Here is a 13,466-nt window from a genome sequence, read left to right on the forward strand (position 1 = left end):
GAAACTTTACACAATATCTCTACAACGAATAGACGAGCAGTAGAATATTCTCATCTGATCAGACGTTCAATACATCATCCAAACCGTGATCGGTCAGCCAGTAGAACGTCTCGCCATGCTCGGAAATTTGATCAAACATTTAGAAAATGAACAGATTGCGGAGAATAGCCAGACACGACCGCACGTTCGGTAGAATACTCAACCATGCACAGACGATCTGTAGAACGTCTTTCAATGCCAGTAGCGCTTCAATCGACAAGTAGAATATGCCATCACGGTTAGACGACCAATAGAACATTCCAACTTGACCAGACTTTTAGCAGGATGTTCCTGTAATGATTGGACAACTAACACGATGCCTTGCCATGAATAGAAACTTTACACAATATCTCTACAACGAATAGACAAGCAGTAGAATATTCTCATCTGATCAGACGTTCAATAGATCATCCAAACCGTGATCGGTCAGCCAGTGGAACGTCTCGCCATGCTCGGAAATTTGATCAAACATTTAGAAAATGAACAGACTGCGGAGAATAGCCAGACACGACCGCACGTTCGGTAGAATACTCAGCCACGCACAGACGACCTGTAGAACGTCTTCCAATGCCAGTAGCGCTTCAATCGACAAGTAGAATATGCCATCACGGTCAGACGACCAGCAGAACATCCCGAATCTATACAGAGAAGTTTCGACTGTTCGGTAACACGACCGAACGAGTTGTACACCATGAAAAATCACGTGTTCCCGGGGTCCGACAAAAGCCGGACCCTTTCAAGTGTCGCGAAAGTAGGTCGCGCACCCTTCAATGACAGAGGAGGCGCCGCGTCGTCCGCGGCCCGACGCCGTCCGAAAGACCGTGAAACTTGCATTCCGTCGATCGTAAAAATACCTGAGGACCCATGGCGTAGGGTGACGTTCCCCCATTCTCCGCCACTGTTTCCACCCCGTGGCCGATCGCGGTTGGTGGACACGGAGGTGCGCGGGGCGGTGAACCCGCTCCGGCCCGAGTCGCGGCGACGCTAGCGCCGCGCCGGAGGCTCCAGTCCGAGCCCAGCATCACTCGTGGTGGTTTCGCGCGCGCATCCCCCGCCAAGGTGCGACTGTCGTTCGAGAAAACGCAGCGATTCCGTCCCGGCGATTGCGTCGCGTCCGCGTTTCTCGCGTCCCGACGCCTCGCGAACGTCTGGAAATCGCGCGGCCGGCGCCGCGACGCACCGAGACACACCGTGGCACACGTCGTCCGAGGTGTTTTCCCATACGGCGCGCGGATAATCAAAGTTTCGCGGAGCATGTGAAGACGATGCTCGGCTCGCGAGGAGATCGGTCGGCGAGCGCACGAGCGGATACGCGCGCGTCTACGGGTCAGTCGGCACCGAAACGCGGCGAAGCAACAACCCCTGTCACAGTTCCCGAGGGTAGAACGGTGCCCAAGGTGCTCCCGGCTCTGTAAACAGCGTTTCGGAGGCGGTGTATTTGTTTACCGGCTAGTTCGAAGGAACCGATCCCGCCCGCCTCGAACGAACTCGGTCCAGTGCCACGGAAGAGGGTAACAGTCGCGAGGAGTGTTCCCGAGGAGAGAGAGAGAAAGAGAGAGTCCCTGTGCATTTTCCCGGTGACAGTGAGTGTTCCCATGCTACTCGCAGTGCGGATTCAGGATACGTTCGAGGATCGAAGCAGGTGTGTTGTGCCCGGCGCCGGCGATCCGTAGCGGAAACTCTGCGACTCGCATCGCCGCGTAATCACGTCAGGAATGCACCGGTCTCGTAACGGGGCATCATGCTCGGCCGCTTGAAAACGCTGCCGGCCGTTCCGGGCTCCGATCGATCCGACGATCGACGATAAAGACGCGGCCGGTCGCGCGCGACCCGACACACGGAGCGGAAAACGCGGAACAGAGAACGGAGAGCTTGAAAAAACGCGGCGCTGAAATACGCGGGGCTGAAAAACGCGGGCCAGAATTAAGATCGCCGCGGGAAAGGAAAAGAAAAAAAGAGATCGCGGAAGAGGGACGGAATTAAAGTGCGCGAGTTGCTCGCCGGGCCGCGAATGATTTGTAGGTCGGATATTTGGGAAATTGCGGCCGCCAGCTGCCGGCGAGGATGTTCCAGCGAGTGATCCTGCTATCGATCCGGCATCGACGTCGTTCCTGCCCGGTGACGAACGCCCGGTCGTCCTTCGTGCTCTGAATCGGATAAAAAAACGGGCTGTGAAAGTGCGAACGGGTAAACAACAGGCGACACAGTACGCGCGAGGAAACGCGAGATCGATCGGCCATCGCGAGAGGAGTGGCCGCGGCGAGAGTTCCTCGCGAGTGATAAATAAAACGGTGCGCCGGAACCGGAGATACAGGAACGATCTCCTCGGCAAGCGGCGAGGAGAGAGAGAGAGCAGTTGCACGGTGGTTTTCTGTCGCGTTCCTTCGGGCCCCGCCGCCTCCTCCCCAACCTTGATTTCGCGGCATTGTCTTCACCCTCGGCCGTGGTCCAGTGTTTCTCGCGTGAAAGCCGATTCTCTTCTTTTTCGCTCCCCGCGCGCGCGAACCCACGGACAAAGAGGAAACGCGATCAGCTCGAAGGTGAGTGTGTTGCTCTTCCCCTATCCCCCGAAACCGCTTTGCGGCTTGTCTTCCTTATTCTTCAAAGGGATCGCGGCTCTGTCGCGGCACGTTGTCCAATCGTTTCACGGTTTACGCGTATCGATCTTGATCGCGGGGCGCCTGCTTCCTGCGACGCGATATCCTGCGGAGCCCCGTCTTGCCGGGACTTATCCTGCGTGAACGCAAACATCCTGATGTTTTCAGAGCTCTTTGGGATCGGCAACGTGTGTTTTTAAAAGCGGCTTAGGACCTTGTTACGAGACCATTGTGGTTCCTGCGATTAAAGGCGACGGAGAGACATTCATGGGGACGTTCATGGTTCCGGCACATTCTAACCGTTTCGCATTTCCGCGGTTACGTAAATCGTATGATCGACTCTGTCGAAAGTAACTTCGGTTGGATTTAAGAAATCCATCGAATCTCTGTGGAAGGGTCTTTTGTAACTTCAGTAACCCCTTCGAACAGAGGTATGTGAGACCGATTGTGAATCATTTTGGGCGGCTCGATAGGTTTACTGTTTAAAAAAAGTGCACCCAAGCAATTACGGAAGTCTCTGCTAACAATCGATGGTCCGAGATACGAGTCCGGTTCTAATAGAGAGCAGCATCGATAGCATGGGCGAAGTTAAAACAGCATTAGGCAAGTGCAGTCATAGAAACGCGTTTAAAGGGGGCACGGGACGAGCGGCAAAGTGAATAAGTTACCTGGAAGTTTTCATGACGGAAAAACGAGGGAACTTTCACCAGGCCAAATACCATCCGGCCGGACAGGTCTCCGTATAAATCTCCCTCGGCCTTCTTCCTCGATAAACTTCACCGATGCCCGCGATAGGTCTTTTCCACGGCGGCGTTATTAGTTTCCCCGGATAATGCCTTCGCGAAATTTATTCGCAACGTGGACCGTCGTCGAATTCGGGAGAGAGAGAGAGAGAGAGAGAGAGAGAGAGAGGACGGGCCGGGCTGGCCCTGATACTTTAATTACTTTTCCTCGCATGCACCCTCGCGATTTACAAGTTCTAATCCCCGTCCGGGGGAGAGAAATTGCGAGGAAATCGGAGCATTAACTAGCCCGTGACGCACGCCCTCGCGGAACCATTGGATCGGGATTAATTCGGCGAAATGTATCAAATTAACGGGAAAGCGTTCGTTTCGCGGCACGCGAGCCGACGTTTCGCGAAACCGGCCGACACTGTTCGCCGATTCTTCAAATATCTCGCGAATATTTGTCGCCTGCTCGGAGGCCGCAGTCGCTCAGACGACACGCGCCAGATTTATCGAAGCGTTCTCCGGTTTCCCGTAACGCAAATACGTCGGTCCGCCTCCGTCGCGACCGACGAAACCCCTCCTTCGCAACGTTTTACGAACACGCGTCGACGAACGGAATCAGTCGGCTAATCAGCGAGTAATTTGCCGTGTGCCGATTCCAAAATATTTGCGTTTCATTCGCCGCGCGTTTGAAGCGAATCTGTCAGGGACGCGGCTCGAATATTAACTTTGTTCGCCATGAAAACGTATATTCGGTTTTGATTTTGCCGTCGTCGCGCGACGCGACACGAACCGACGCGATGCGGCGCGGCAGCCGCCGGCTCTCTCTCTCTCGATTTTTGCCCCTTTGTGCCGAAACTGGTAATACGACCACGGGGAGCGACGCGGATTCCATTAAAAATATTCATGAACTTCCTCATAAAGAGTTTATTAGCACCGCGAAATGAAGTCTGTTCCACCCGAGCAAAGAAACGCGTTATCGTCGCTCCCGTTCCCCGTTCTTCGCAATCTTTATTCCGATCTTGCAAAAAAATGTTCAAACAATTCATCGACCCGGGCAATTTTCCTGCCAGAGGTCTGAAACAGCTCCGTACACGGTGATGGCGCACAAACAAGTGTGTGCTCGATTAGCTCGAAGGGCGATTCAACATTCCGCGGACCCGAATAATTATTCGTTCATCGATTTCTCGTCACGTCAGCCCCAAGGAATACGTTCCGGAATAATCGTCGCCCAGCGAACGATATTCCTACCAATTTATTCGACATCGGCTAATAGAGGAGCAAGGTCTCGCTCGCGTGATGTATCGCGATTTTTCGAATACCGGGCTCTAATCGCCCCACTAAACGAGGAGGAAATTCCCCGGTAGCGTAATCGGCTCGTTCAAAATTATCCGCGTTGCCTCGTTCAGCGAGCATCGTTCCCGTTCGTGCTGTTCCGTTTAGCTTGAAATCACGGGCTTCATCTGAGTTCGATTCGACTCCGCAGAAAATGAGAAAAAATTACATACCTTCGGGAAAAATTTGAATCGGGAGCATTCATCGGTTTGAGAACTATGATAGCGGAGTCGATTACTGTGCGTGCCTTTGGTTTGTTTGCGGACTTAATTAACTTTGTATTTATCGAATAGGAGATGCTACATTTTTTATTTTTCTATTTTATCCATTTTCTAATAGAAAAATTTCATATGTCTTATTCGATGAATACAATAGTTTCTCTCTAATTTATGCTCTGGTTGCGCACAAAAATGGATAGTTTGAGAAAAGGAGATACAATTATTTGTATCGTTTTCGGCTCGTTTTTATAGTTACCGATTGTCAACAATTATAAAATCGAGACGCAAGGCTCGGATAATCGTATCTCCTCTTCTCAAATTGTCTATTTCTGTGCGCAATCTGAGCGCGAATTAGGGAGAAATTACGGTATACAGATAATTACGTCCGAGAATAAAATAGAGGCACAGTATATTCATTCTTCCTCCATTTCTTTAACAGTATCGTTATTTGATACACATTCCTCTCTCATTTCTCAAACAGTACAGAGTGATTTTTCTAACACATTCTAGATCCAAATATATAACGTTATCTCTTTTTTCAATTCCTGGTTTAACTCGTATTAGTAGAATTAATTAATAGCTATCGCCGTTGCTATTTTTATTTTCTTCAGGTTTAGGGTATTCTCTATGCGGTCTTTTCATGTCAGAGCTGACACTTCCATCATTCCGTATTCGATCCTCCGAACATTGCATCTTTCGCATTCGTACAGTAAGTGTTTAATCGTGGTTTCTTTCTCATTGCAGAGAGTGCAGTGAGAGACTTCTGACCTTTATTATATTCACGTGTCACTTTAGTCTGTCCTGTTCGAAGTCGTTCTGTTATAGTCAAGCATTACTTTCATTATAAAATCACTTACTCGTCGTCATCGAAACTCAATCGCTGGATATAACTCGGATAACCTGGATAATCTGAATTAATCACACCCGAAATGACAGATACTCGCATGACTCGATACCTTTACTATTTTTCTCACGCACGTACAGTTTCGTCACACCGATCCTTTCGTTGCACGCACGCACAATAGATCCGTCCGCTTGGATCCGCATTTTTTGTCGCGAGACACATGGAATCGCGCGTCGCGAGTATCGGGCGGTGAATCCGAGCGGAAACGGGCCCACGCGACGGAATCGCGAGCATAATGGTCGAATCTTGGGCGAAACTGCAATGATTGATGGCAGAACGGGTGTCGGGCGGGGTTCCGGGGGAGGGGGGGGAGCGGTGGGGTTCCAGACCGAAGGAAACAGCTATTGGAACAAAAGCCCGAGAGGAAGTAGTTATGCTTGTGTACAGAGTAGGTCGACACCTAGGATCCTCGAACGCAGTTAACTCGGATGCTTCCGATAATAGTGATCGTCCCCCGGAGTCATCAACCGGCACTGCTCCGGTTAATGAGTTTCCCAGCCTTTTCCGCTGACAGACATTTGTCATCGTTCGAACCTGGACGAAGCAATTTCTGCCAGCGATCGGAGAGCGGGGGTCTGCTCGCGGGAATCGTATCGATAAATAAGTGGGCGGAGATCGACGACCCCCGGAGGTCCCCGGGGAAATTATTAATAAACAATCCTTTCGCGGGGAATAGACGCGACAAGCATTCCGATAGATTGTCGCGGGAGTGACTCGCGTTCGCATAATCGCGACGGCGGGTGGCGGCTTTCTCTTTCAGTGGCTCGTCCGACGGTGCTTCGAGCGTCGTTCGAAAAGTGCGGAGCTTGATGAATTTGTAATGTAAATCCCCGCGGGCTTCTCGCGATAAAAATTCTCGTTCAACGTGTTCCCTTCGAGCGCGCGCGCACGAGCGACGTCCGCGACGTAACCTCTAATACATTGTGACCGACCGTCGAACAATTGACAATTGCTCGCGTTATTCAGATTTCCGCGGGCGGAAAGTAAAACACGCGTCGCTTCCAGCAGGCGCACGTTGAACCGAGATTTAAACAAATTTCAGACCCCGTTCGCACTTATCGCGGGACCCGGCCGCACGGCCGGACACTCTTCGAGCGTGAATGTTTTATTACAACGATGTTGACGGAACGTTTTACGGCTGGTAACGGAGCCAGGAAGCTGTTGATTGCTTGCCCGAAAAATAAATAACAGCCTCGGAGCGCGAAGTATGTACATTCGCGTGAGGCTGCAAGCCTGAATGAACCTCGACGCGTCTGACCAGCGCTCGGCGTTTCCACTTGCAACGAGCATTGATGAATCTAGCGGGTGTAATCTAATTATCCGCGGGCCAAACAAACCGGAACGCGCCGGCTGTCCCCAAAAAGTTGCCAATCGAGGCAAATTCCCGTGAACCCCGGCTGGTTTCGCAATAACATTCCATCGCCGGCGCTTTAAACGCGAATTCGCACGCGCGCGCCGAAGCTGCAGGAGCCGTCGGATCGCCAGAAATTTGTTGGAGATTACATTCTCGAAGGTATTCGAACGTTTTCAAAATATTTTAAGACTCTCCCGGACGAACAGACCGAATGCCTATAGGTGGAGAGAGCTCGCGACGATCGGACGCTTCATCAAAATTTAATTATTTTCGTTGCTTTCCTTCAATATTTCACGACGGCGCTCGTCGAAAATTCATTATTTCTACATCTGTTTTTAAATGTTTCACGACGGATAATTGTCGGAAATAAATATTCATTCGAAACAATTCGAATAATGCCCGACTCTGATTAAAACCCGACGAACCAATGAACGCGAACGCGTAATCTTGTATTCGCAGGCGATACTGTTATAAATTCATAAGTATATATTATTATTATGTTTTACATTACAAATAATTGCTCGAAGTATCGTCGCGAGCCAGCCAAACGGGATTTACCGAGCCGCGATATTCGATGCACGAATTTCGATATTCGAGGACGCGACTTGACGCTTTTGACGAAATTATTCTCGATTAAACCTAACAGGATTTCGTTCGCAAGTTATGGCTCGGGTATAATTGTAGATGCTGCGCGGCAGATCAAATATTTTCAGGTATGCGTCAGAGGAGCCACGCAATCAGGTTCGGCGATCTAGGAACGCGATCGATATCAGCGGTGGAATAATTCTGCCTACATAGTATATTTTGACGTCGGTATCTAGGCAGTTTGTATCAATAACTGTGCGTCATAATGTATCACGCCGGGATCGCGATGCCTGGTTACACGATCGCAGTTCCGATCAGATAAGCCATCTTATGGTTCATTTGAATAACGCCTCGTCTTGAGCCACGAACCTCGGGTCGCGATCTTAACCCTTCGACTGCGGTCGACCAGACTTTGTAAACGAGCGTCTGCCCGTTTTAACAATAGATTTCTCACACGAATGACCCTGCCACAGTCTGACGAGTAGAATACTGAACTTCGTGCGAAATGGAAATAGTCTGCATCCGCTGCTGAACGTAGGAGACAGATGCAATTCTTTTTTCTTGCCTGAATAAATTTAATGAGTTGTAATTCATGCATCGATCATCTTAGTTTCTTTTAATCTTTTTACTTCGGTTATCGAAAAGAAATGAAAGTAAATGAAGAATTCTCGATTATTGTACTATATTCAGAGAAATCTGAACAATCTTTTTATACATGATGATCGCGAACGGAAATTATTAAATAATGTTGTCGGCAGCGATTTGTTGGCACGCGATTGAAACACAGTTCTATTAAATGATTTATCAAATGTTCTTAACTGGAAATTGTAGATTCTCGGAAGTCGTAAACTCGTCACCGATGAATAATTAGTGATTAATAAGAAAACAATATTTACTGACGATGATTTTGCTAATTACCGAAAGTCTGCAATTCACGGTTAAAAGCTTCTAAGGCGTCAATACACGCGTGAACTTCTGGAACGAAACATGGGTCGCTCGTGGGCCTCCAGCACGAATATCTGCACGTATTTTACGTCTGTTCGTTAAAATCAGTATAATATAATAGCATAATATAATTCCCACAATTTAAATACGAGAAGGCGTCCTAACGATGTCCACAGTCGGATCGATGAACACTTTAACGGCGCTAATTATTTCAATCGTGTGCCAACATGTAGTTCCCGGTATCATTATCTAACAAACTCGGGATTATCCTGTAGAAGAGGATTGTTCAGATTTCGCTGAGCGTGGTCCAATAATTGCGAATTCTATTAATATGGCGAAACGTAGAACACGGTGAACGTCCAACACGGTCGCAAGTAGGACAATCCAGTTACACGCAGACGAACGTCTTTAACAATTCACGCAGTCTCCGTTGCGCCATTTCCGGAGGCAAGTCGGAACAATTACAGCGCTCTGTCCACTTAATTAACATCGAAGTGTAGACTCCGAATGTGCTCGCGACGAGGGTCCTACAAAGAAAATGACTGGCCCGCGGACTTTCTGAAAAGACAGGTCTCTCGCGTGTGACGTTGTCGTCGTCGTCGTCGTCGACGGCGGAAGCAGGTTTATCGGGACGAAGAATCGGTCGCGATTCGAATGTAAATGCTTGGGTTAACGCGGGCAAAAAGCACGGATATCGGCGGCCGCAAAACCGTGGAACCGTCACCGGAATATGTAATCCCGTTTCCGTTCAATATTCAGGAAGCCAATACGCGGCTCGACGCTCGGCAACGCTCGGCAACGCCGGGTCAGGCTAATCACTCACGCGGGCTACCCGCGGCCATAACGATTCTATACGCTTCCCCCACGGCGGCCGATTAGCAGATTTGTCATGCGACCGGGTAGTCGGGGGCCCGCGAGTGGCCCATTAGCGGACGCGTCGCCCAATCGCGGACAATGCCCGGGCATTGCCAAAGACGATGGGACCTCGGACTCGATCTCCGTCTTTCTCTGATCTCTGATCACTCTCTCTTGCTCTCGATCTCTCTCTCTCTCTCTCTCCCTCTCTCTCTCTCTCTCTTGCAACGCCGACTGATCAATGGGAATATCCTATATTTCGGGGAAACAGTACGTCATCCGGGGAACCCTGCTCGTGACGCGGTCCTTTCCACTTTGAAGTGGATTAATGCGTGACACACGGGACGGATGTCGCTACACACTCGCGACAAGGGACACATTACACTGTGTACTATTAGCCGAGTGCTCCCGGAACGGATTTATGGCCGGGCCGGAAAACATTTTTCGGGATTTTAGTGGACCGTTGGAGTGGCCACTCGCGTGCCCCAACACGAGTGCCCTTTCGCCCCTGTCGCGGGACGACCATTGCCGTTTCATTTCGCCGTCTCTTTCGCGCTGTTTTCTCTTTCGCCGACTTCGTTCCGCCGGCAAGTTCTCGCGTGCCGTCTCGCGGTCGCGAATCGTCGTCTTCCGCTGGGAGGAGTTGATGAGGAAATTACGGATAGATTAACTCCCCGGCAAGAAGCCTTTGTATGTTAATTCTAAAGGGTGGGGGGAAGGAGGGCGGGGGCGGGGCCTCGAAACTTCAATTTCTTGCCGAACTATCAAACTCTTTTTAATCGTCTTCGGGGAAGAGGTAATTGTATTTGTTGCGGCCTTTTTGCGTCCCCGTGCTCGCGCACTAAAGGGCTCATTTCGTTCTTGGAACCAGCGGCCGCTTTCTTCCCCCCTTCTCCGCGAGTTCGTTAGCCGATAATTATGGTTTTTGGCGACGTTTCTTAGATTTCGTCATCGGTGATCGAATTAGCCTGGGTTTTCGCGATCGTTTGCGCAGGGTTGGCCGAGGTGTTTTAATTGTCGGGCCGTTGACAGTGTAAATATAGAGACTATGGATATTATGAATTTATTGCAATTATTGTTATATAAAGGCACGAGCTCTTCGGAATACTGCCACGTTTCTTTTACTTGTTCGGTACAATTAATAGAAAAAGTATACCATTATCTAATCTGTCGATTACACGGTCGAGTAAAAAGATTTGTATTTTTTACAGACATTCGCGGTCTGATAATGAAAAAGGTGTGTCGGTAATAAACCGGTGTATCGTGACACGTTGTCATTTGTACTGAACTAGACCGGCTGTTTTAATTGTCGGAGCTGTGGCGGTGTAATAAATGAACTGCGGATTTTATGAATTCGTCGGAAACGTGGTCGAATAAAAAACGGAGTTGCAGCGACACGAGCAAATTTTAAGGAAACTGCCGCATTATATTCACTTTGTCTATTCAAAGAAAGAGCACATTTTCGTTCAATGCTCCTCTTATTATACATCCGTAGTCTAATAATAAAACAAGGTCGGAGTAACGTCACCAGACTGCGGATCTTCATGCAAAATAGAAGTTTTGCAAGACGATTGTGAGAAACGGAAATTAAAGAAATAAGAACTGTTCCTTTTAATCACTTTAATAAACTGAAAATAGTGTAACTATATTTTTAAATTCGTCTTACGTCTTCACGATCTTATATTTCAGTTATACATCTTTCTTATAAATGCACAAAATTCGCAGTCTAATAATAAAACAAGGCCGGAGTATCGTCGCTAGACTGCGGATCTTAATGCAAAATAGAAGTTTTGCAAGACGATTGTGAGAAACGGAAATTAAAGAAATAAGAACTGTTCCTTTTAATCACTTTAATAAACTGAAAATAGTGTAACTATATTTTTAAATTCGTCTTACGTCTTCACGATCTTATATTTCAGTTATACATCTTTCTTATAAATGCACAAAATTCGCAGTCTAATAATAAAACAAGGCCGGAGTATCGTCGCTAGACTGCGGATCTTCATGCAAAATAGAAGTTTTGCAAGACGATTGTGAGAAACGGAAATTAAAGAAATAAGAACTGTTCCTTTTAATCACTTTAATAAACATAAAATACTGTAACTATATTTTTAAATTCGTCTTAACGTCTCCAAAATCTTATATTTTAGCTACACACATTTCTCATAAATGCATAAAATTCGCAGTCTACACACACATATACAGAATTACTTTCACAGGATTAAACGAGGTGTCTTAATTGCCACAGCAGCGACAATGTACCAAGTAGAATACGTGTTTCATACATTTCTGGGAAAAATATTTAAATACTGGACAGAGTAGCGAAGACACAAGTTAAGAAGATCTTAAGAATACCGTCACGTTACTACCGAACGGATTAGCATATTGTTACCTAACCGCTCTGCTCTACAGCCGACGAGGAAATTTGTATCGCGCATAAATATTCAGTCCACTAATTGAAATGACTCGGTAATACCGTGACTCGCAGTCATTGCTGGCTGCAATTAAACGAGGTGTCTTCTTGTTGGTTGTCAGAGCAGTTCCAGCTCGAGCTGTCAGTGCAGAATAAAAGAGCGCTGTATCATCGGCGAGCGAGTGTTCAGTTTTTTTTTTTCCGTTCGCGTCGCCTCGTTCACGAGAAAATTAAATTCGCCGAGCGTTTAATTGGATTTGGCCAGCCCGTCTGATCGTTACTCACTGTTTCTACTTATCGGCGTAACGCGTACAAGCGTGCCAGATAAGGGCCTCGTTTGTGTCCGGGAATTCGGCGTCGGTCATTATCGAGCGCGTCCGCAGATTATTGTTTTTTTTTTATTGTTATCGCGGCCGCGGGCGTAAACAGCCATAACGTGCGGTGTCCGTGACACGGGATAGGGCTAGAAGAGTGCAGGAGGATCCATTTGCGGGCGGATCGTTCGGTTGCAATCAGTGGTAAATTTTGATTAAAACACATGTTATTCGATAAGCGGGAGGCAGAAGAATGGCCGTAATGGTTATCGGGACGTGATATACGGGGCGAGAACGTAATAAACCAGATATATTTGACAGAGTTACGAGCGCGCAAGGAAAACGCCCGGGATACGTGTGCCATTGGCTGCGGGCTGCGTGCGAGCAACTCGCTTGTATATCGCGCAAGAAATCGCGCGACAACGGACCGAGCCTGCGCTGGCCAGATATAATCCTTTGACACGCGCGGAAATACAACGGAAAGTTGTTTACAGAACGACGGGCTACGTTCGCCAGTCGATACGGGAACCAAATGACCGGCGACGCATTCTTTCTTCTCACGCGAACCAGAATTGCATCGGGCGCTCTCCGCGCAGCGTCTGCGCTCGCGAATCGATAAATCGAACGTGCCATCGGTGTCACGCTGGAAAACAGATAAAGAATCGTTAGAGCGGCGCGCCGATGTTTCAAAAACCAGTGTTCCTTTCGGCCGTTCGCGATTTCGGTGCCCTCGCTCCATCTGCGGAGTCCCATTTGTTCGTCCAGGTGTAAATATTCTTTCGTTTGCTAACTATTACACCGTTGATGGACCGCCTACGATGGACAGCGATCCAGCTTGTTTGTTTCGCCTGCCGGTGTTATGCATTTGTTGACGTCACGGCGATTTAGACGTCGGCGTGATCGGTGGACGGCGAATCTTTGCGCAAAATATGAATCTTCATAGGTCTGTGGGGAACGGAAAAAATTTTCTTTGGGAACGAAACTAAGGCGATCTTGAAGCCTAAAGTCTCCCCTTTCGAGTGAGTACAAAAACATTGATTCACGATTTTTTCCTGCCATTTTATCAACGTTCGAATCAAAAGTGTGCCAGCAGGAGGCTTTTTGTGTCCCAAAAATCGAACGAATTTCGATCGGATGCGAAGTTCTGTAACTTCGTTGAAAAAAATCGTAGGTTGTCGT

General features: G+C 48.3%; 1 protein-coding gene across 6 annotated transcripts in view; it reads left to right on the forward strand.

Moving 5' to 3' along the window:
- The first annotated feature begins 2,493 nt into the window (after window positions 1-2,493).
- LOC117223693 (zwei Ig domain protein zig-8) overlaps window positions 2,494-13,466 on the forward strand; it is a 249,541-nt gene continuing 238,568 nt past the window's right edge. For 3 of the 6 annotated variants that reach the window (XM_033476107.2, XM_076521231.1, XM_033476111.2), the window contains exon 1: window positions 2,494-2,579. The gene's annotated coding sequence lies outside the window, so the exon portion shown is untranslated. Of the gene's footprint in view, window positions 2,580-12,146; window positions 12,492-12,522; window positions 13,307-13,466 lie in introns of those variants that run through there. The other 3 variants (XM_076521234.1, XM_076521232.1, XM_076521233.1) reach the window with 3 other exon arrangements.

Source organism: Megalopta genalis, chromosome 4, assembly GCF_051020955.1.
Source record: "Megalopta genalis isolate 19385.01 chromosome 4, iyMegGena1_principal, whole genome shotgun sequence".
Taxonomy (NCBI): Eukaryota; Metazoa; Arthropoda; class Insecta; order Hymenoptera; family Halictidae; genus Megalopta; species Megalopta genalis.